A 7,120-nucleotide genomic window follows, 5' to 3' on the forward strand; every position below is an offset into this window, starting at 1 on the left:
TTATTTCTTTTTCTTATCTAATTGCCCTAGTTACAGCTTCCTGTACAATGTTGCACGAAGTGGCAAAATCAGGATTCCTTGTCTTGCTCCTGATCTTAGAGGGAAAGATTTTAGTCTTTCACCACAAAGTATGATGTTAGCTGTGTTTTTCATAAATGCTCTTTATCATCATGAGGAATTTCCCTTCTATTTTTAGAATTTTTATTGTTCAATAGGTATTGAATTTTGTCAAATTCTTTTTATGCATCATTCTAGATGATCATATGAGCTTTTCCCTCCATTCTATTAATGTGATGTGTTACATTAATTGCTTTTCTTATGCTGAATTATCCTTGCATTCCTGGGATTAAATCTGCTTGTTCACAGTGTGTATATTTTTAATATGATGTTGGATTTGGTGTGATAGTACTTCATTGATGATTTGTGCCTCTATATTCATAAATGATATTTGTCTGTGATTTTCTTTTTTTGTGGTGTCTGTGTCTGGCCTTGGTATCAAGATAATGCTGACCTCATAGAATAAGTCAGAAAGTGCTCCCCCTTCTATTTTTTGGAAGAATTATTGTAGTATGTTTGTTAATTATTTTCTAAATGTTTGGTAGAATTCACCAGTGAAGTCATCAGGTCCTGGATTTTTCTTTATTGGAAGGTTTTTGTTATTGATACAGTCTTTTTACTTGTTATAGGCCTGTTTAGATTTTCTATTTCTTCCTGAGTCAGTTTTGGTAATTTGTGTGGTTCTAGAAATTTTTCCAGTTAATCTAGCTAATGTAACATGTTAGTGTACAATTGTTCGTAGTATTCTCTTATATTCTCTTTTGTTTCTGTAAAGCTCAGTAACAATGCCTTCACTTTCATTTATGATTTATTATTTGTGTCTCCACTCTCTTTTTTAGTAAGTGTAGCTAAAGGATCATCAATTTTGTCAATGTTTTCAAAGAACCAACATTTGATTTGTTGATTCTTTTTATTGTTTTTCTATACTCTACCTGATTTATCTCTGCTTTAATCTTTATTATTTTCTTGCTCCTGCTAGCTTTGAGTGTAGTTTGCTTTTCTTTTTCTCATTTCTGAAGCACAAAGCTAGGTTATTGTTTTGTGATCTTTCTTCTTTTTTTAGTATAGGCATTTACAGCTATAAATTTCCCTCTGAGCACTGCTTTCACTGCATGTCATAAATATGTTGTGTGTGCTTTAAAAAATTATTAGATTTACTTTTTAGGTCAGTTTTAGGTTTACAGAAAAATTGGGCAGAAGGTTTGTGTTCCCATACATTCCCTCTCCTTCACACATAGTAACTCCTATTATTAAGGTCTTCCATTAGTGTGGTGAATTTGTTACAATTAATGAACAAATATTTATACATTATTATTAACAAATGTCCACAATTTACATTAGGGTTCACTCTTTATGTTGTATAGTTATACGGGTTTTGATAAGTGCATAATTTCAGGTACCCACCAGTACAATATCATACAGAATAATTTACTGTACTAAATTTCCATTGTATGAATGTAGCACGGTTTGTTTATCCATTTACCTGTTCAACCACCTCTTGGTTGTTTCCAAATTTTGGAAATTATGAATAAAGATGGTATAAACCTTCATGTTCATGTATTTGTGTGGACATAAGTTTTCAACTCATTTGGGTAAATATATAACAGTACAATTGCTGGATTGTATGGTAAGACTACATTTAGCTTTATAAGCAACTGCCAAATTGTCTTCCAATATGGAAGTAGTAGTTTTCATTCCCCTCACTAGTGAATGAGTGTTCTTATTAGATCACATCCTTACCAACATTTAGTATTGTCAATGGTTTGGATTTTCACAATTTTAATAGGTGTGTAGTAGTGTTTCATTGTTGTTTTAATTGGCAACTCCCTAATGATATATGATGTTAAGCACCTTTTTATATGCTTGTTTGCCATCTCCATTGGTGAAGTGTCTGTTCAGATCTTTTGCTCACTTTTTAATTGTTTGATTTCTTTTTTTTTTTTGAGTTTTAAGTGTTCTTAGTATGTTGTGGATACAAGTCCTTTATGACATGTGTTTTGCAAACATTTTATCCTGGACTTTGGCTTGTTTTTTTTTAGTTTTTTAGCAATCTTTTACAAAGAAGTTTTAATTTTTTTTTTTTTTGCTGAGAAAAATTCTCCCTGAGCTAACATCTGTTGCCAATCTTCCTCTTTTTGCTTGAGGAAGATTCGCCCTGAGCTAAAGTCTGTGCCAATCTTCCTCTATTTTGTATGTGGGTCGCCACCACAGCATGGCTGAGTGGTGTATGTCCGTGCCCAGGATCCAAACCGGTGAAGCCAGGCAGCCGAAGTGGAGCACATGAAATTAACCACCAGACCATGGGGCCAGCCCCAGAAGTTTTAAATTTTAATCAAGTCAAATTTATCAATTATGTCTTTCATAGATCATACTTTTGGTATTGCATCTAAAACGTTGTCACTAAACCCAAGTTTTCACATGTTATCTCTTAGAAGTTTCATAGTTTTGGGTTTACATTTAGGTTTAAGACTTCTTTTGAGTTAATTTTGTGAAACACTTAAGGTTAAGTGTTTATATTTTTTTAAAAAAATTTACATGTGAATGTCCTGTTGTTCCAATACCATTTGCTGAAAAGACTATCTTTTCTCCATCCAGTTGCCTTTGCACTTGTGAAAGATCAGTTGGCTACATTTGTGTGGGTTTATATCTGGGCTTTCTGTTCTGTTCCACTGACCTATTTGTCTATTCTTTTGCCAACAGTACATTGTCTTGATTTCTGTAGCTTTATAGTAAGTCTTGAAGTCAGGTGTGTCAATCTTCTGATTTTATTCTTCTTCAATCTTATGTTGGCTATTTTGGGTCTTTTGTCTTTCATATAAACTTTGGAATCAGTTTATTGATATCCACAGTGTAGCTTGCTGGAATTTTGACTAGGATTGTTTTGAATATATAGATGAAGTTGGGAAGAACTGATATCTGGGCAATATTGAGTTTTCCTATCCATGAACATGGAATATGTCTTTATTGCTTTACATCTTCTTTGATTGCTTTCTTTAGCATTTTGAAGTTTTCCTCGTATAGATCTTGTATGAAATTTGATAGACGTATATCTCAGTATTTCTTTTTGTTGCTAACATAAATGGTGTTGTGTTTTGTTTTGCTTTTTTTTTTTTTTGGTGAGGAAGATTAGCCCTGAGCTAACATCTGTGACAATATTCCTCAATTTTGTATGTGGGTCACTACCACAGCATGGCTGACGAGTGGTGTAGGTCCACGCCCAGGATCCGAACCCATGAACCCCGGGCCACCAAAGCAGATTGTAATGAAATTAACCACTACACCATGGGGCCAGCTCCAATGGTGTTGTATTTTTAATTTCAAATTCCAGTATTCATTGCTACTATATGGAAAGATGATTGACTATTGTATGTTAACCTTGTATCTTACAACCTTGCTATAAATGTTTACCAGTTCCAAGGTTTTGTTTTCTGATTCATTGCAATTTTCTACATAGATCATCACGTGATGTGTGAGCAAGCATTTATCAATTTTACTGATCTTTTCAAAGAACCAGTTTTTAGTTTCAATGATTTTCTTTATTGATTTCCTATTTTAAATTTTACTGATTTCTTCTCTAATTTTTATTATTTCTTTTCATCTGTTTACCTTGGATTTAATTTGCTCTTCTTTTTCTAGTTTCATAATTTGGAAGTTTGTTGATTTTAGATCTTTATTCTTTTCTAATATATACATTAAATGTCACAAATTTCCATCTAAGCACTGTTTTTGCTGCATACTCAAAATTTTGATTAGTTGTATTTTTATGTTCATTTATTTTTAAAATATTTTTAAAATTTCTCTTCAGACTTCTTCTTTGACCCATATGTTATTTAGGAGTGTGTTGTCTTGTATCCAAATATTTTGGAGTTTTCAGTCTATCTTTTACTTATTGATGATTACTTTAGTTTCTATGTGGTTGCAAAGTATACTTTGTATATTTTCTATTCTTTTGAATTTGTTAAAGTGTGTTTTATGGCCAAGAATGTGTGTATCTTGGTGAATGTTCCACGTAAGTTTGAGAAAAATGTTTATTCTGCTGTTGTTGGATGAAGTAGTCTATAAATGTCAACTAGATCTGGTTGATTGATGGTACTATTCAGTTCAACTATATCCTTGCTGATTATATGTCTGCTGGATCTGTCAATTAATGATAGTGAGATGTATTGAAATCTCCAGCTATAATAGTGGATTTTTATATTTCTCTTTGCAGCTCTGTCAATTCTTACCTCATATATCTTATGCTCTCTGTTAAGTACATACATATTAAGGGTTATTATGTCTTCTTAAAGAATTGACTCCTTTATTCTTATATAATACCCCTCTTTTTTCCTGCTAATATCCCTTGCTTTGAAATCTTCTTTGTCTGAAATGAAGGTAGTTAATACAGCTTTGTTTTGATTAGTGTTGTTAGCATGATATATCTTTCTCTATCCCTTTACTTTTAATCTATCTGTGTCTTTGTATTTAATGTAGGCTTCTTGTAGACAACATATAGTTAGGCTCTCTTTTTAAAAATCCACCCTGAACACATACAACTCAAATAGTCAAAAAACAATTTGATTAAAAAATGGGAAGAGGACTTGAATGGACATTTTTCTAAAAAAGTCATCCAAATGGGCAATAGGTACATAAAAAGAATGTCAACATCACTCATTATAAGGGAAATGCAAATCAAAACCACAATGAGATATCATCTCACACTTGTTAGAATGGCTATTATCAAAGAGACAAGTGAGAAGTATTGGTAAGGCTGTGGGGAAAAGGGAACCCATGTGCACTATTGATAGAAATGTAAGTTAGTACAGCCACTATGGAAAACAGTACGGAGGTTCCTCAAAAAATTAAAAATAGATCTATCATATGATCCAACAATCCCACTTCTGCATATATACCTGAAGAAAATAAAATCACTGTCTCAAAGTGATATCTGCACTTCCATGTTCTTTGCAGCATCATTCACAATAGCCAAGACATGGAAACAACATAACTGTTCATTGATGGATGAATGGGTAAAGAAAATGTGGTATTTATATACAATGGAATATTATTCACCCATCAGCAATTTTGTCAAACAGATTTGCTAGCTATGAACTCCCTCAATTTGTATACCTGGAACTGTTTTAATTTCTCCTTCATTTTTGAAGAATTGTTTGCCAGATATTGAATTTTTATTTGACAACTTTTTCTTTTACCGCTTTAAATATGTCATCTCATTGCCTTCTGACCTTTATGGTTTCTGATGAGAAATTGGCTGTTATTTTTATAGAAGACAGTGTGTACATGAAGAGTCAATGCTTTCTTAATGCTTTCAAGATTCTCTGTCTTTGTCTTTTGACAATTTGTTTAAAATGTGTCTCAGTGTGGATTTCTTTGAGTTTATTCTACTTGGTGTTAGTTGAGCTTCTTGGATATGTAGATTTATGTATTTCATAAAATTTGGAAACTTTTCAGTCTTGAAATATTTGTTCTGCTCTCTTCTCTTTCTCCTCTTATTCTAAGATTCCTATTATGCATATGTTGGTATGCTTCATAATGTCTCACGGATCTCTGAGGCTCTGTTTATTTTTCTTCATTCTCTTTTCTTTTTTCTTTCTGCTACTCCAACTGGACAATTTCAATTTTCCTATTTTCAAGTTTGGTGATTCTTTCTTTTGCCTGCTCAAATTTTCTGTTGAAGTACTCTAATGATTTTTCTTTTCATTTCAGCTATTGTGATTTTCTGCTTCAGAATTTATATTTGATTTTTTTAAAGTAATCTATATCTCTTTACTGATGTTCTCTATTTGATGAGACATCATTCTTCTCATTTCCTTTAGTTTTTTGCCTGGTTTCCTTTAGCTTTTTGAGTATATTTAAGAAGTTGATTTAAATAATTTGTCTAGGGGCTGGCCTGGTGGCATAGTGATTAAATTCACATGCTCCACTTCAGCGGCCCAGGGTTTATGGGTTCGGATCCCAGGCATGGACCTGTACATGGTTCATCAGGCCATGCTGTAACAGCATGCCATATATAAAGTAGAGGAATATTGGCATGGATGTTAGCTCGGTGACAATCTTCCTCAAGCAAAAAGAGGAGGATTGGCAACAGATATTAGCTCAGGGCCAATATTCCTCACCAAAAAATAATAATAATAATAATAATAATAATAATAATAATAATAATTTGTCTAGTATATCCAATGTCTGGGCTTCAGAGACAATATCCATTAATTTCTTTTTTGTTTTCTTATGAATGAGCCATACTTTACTTGAATACTTTGCAATTTTTTGATTGAAAACTAGGCATTTTATTTTATTTTATTTTATTTTATTTTATTTTCTGAGGAAGATCAGCCCTGAGCCAACATCCATGCCAATCCTCTTTTTGCTGAGGAAGATCAGCCCTGAGCCAACATCCACCACCAATCATCCTCCTTTTTTCCCCTTTTTTCTCCCCAAAGCCCCAGTAGATAGCTATGTGTCATAGTTGCACATCCTTCTAGTCTCTGTACGTGGGACGCTGCCCTAGCATGGCTGGACATGCGGCGCACTGGTGCGCACCCGGGATCCGAACCCTGGGCCACCAGTAGCAGAGCGCATGCACTCAACTGCCAAGCCACAGGGCCGGCCCCGAAAACTAGGCATTTTAAATATTGTAATGTGGTAACTCTGCAAATCAGATTCTCCCTCTTTCCAGGATTTGCTGTTGTTGCTTGTTGAGGGCTGCAGTCACCATTTGTTTAGCGACTTACCCAAACTATTTTTGAAAAGTCTGTATTCCCTGTCACGTGTGGTCACTGAAGTCTCTATTCCACTGTTACAGGGGTCAGCCAGGAACATGACAGAAATTTTCTTAAATGCTTTCATCTAAAATATACACTATTCCAGTCTTTGCAGATTGGCTTTGTGCTAGAACCTCCTTCAATGCTTACCTAGGCCTCCTACGACTCTTCCACAGCCTTCACTTCCTGCCATCATAGAGTCCAATGGTCAGTCATAAGTGTAAACCTAGGCTCCTATCAGATATTTTCTGAGCTTGTGTCTGGCCCTGGGCAAAGGCATTGCACTATAGATTCCCTGATGT

Source organism: Diceros bicornis, chromosome X, assembly GCF_020826845.1.
Source record: "Diceros bicornis minor isolate mBicDic1 chromosome X, mDicBic1.mat.cur, whole genome shotgun sequence".
Lineage (NCBI taxonomy): Eukaryota > Metazoa > Chordata > Mammalia > Perissodactyla > Rhinocerotidae > Diceros > Diceros bicornis.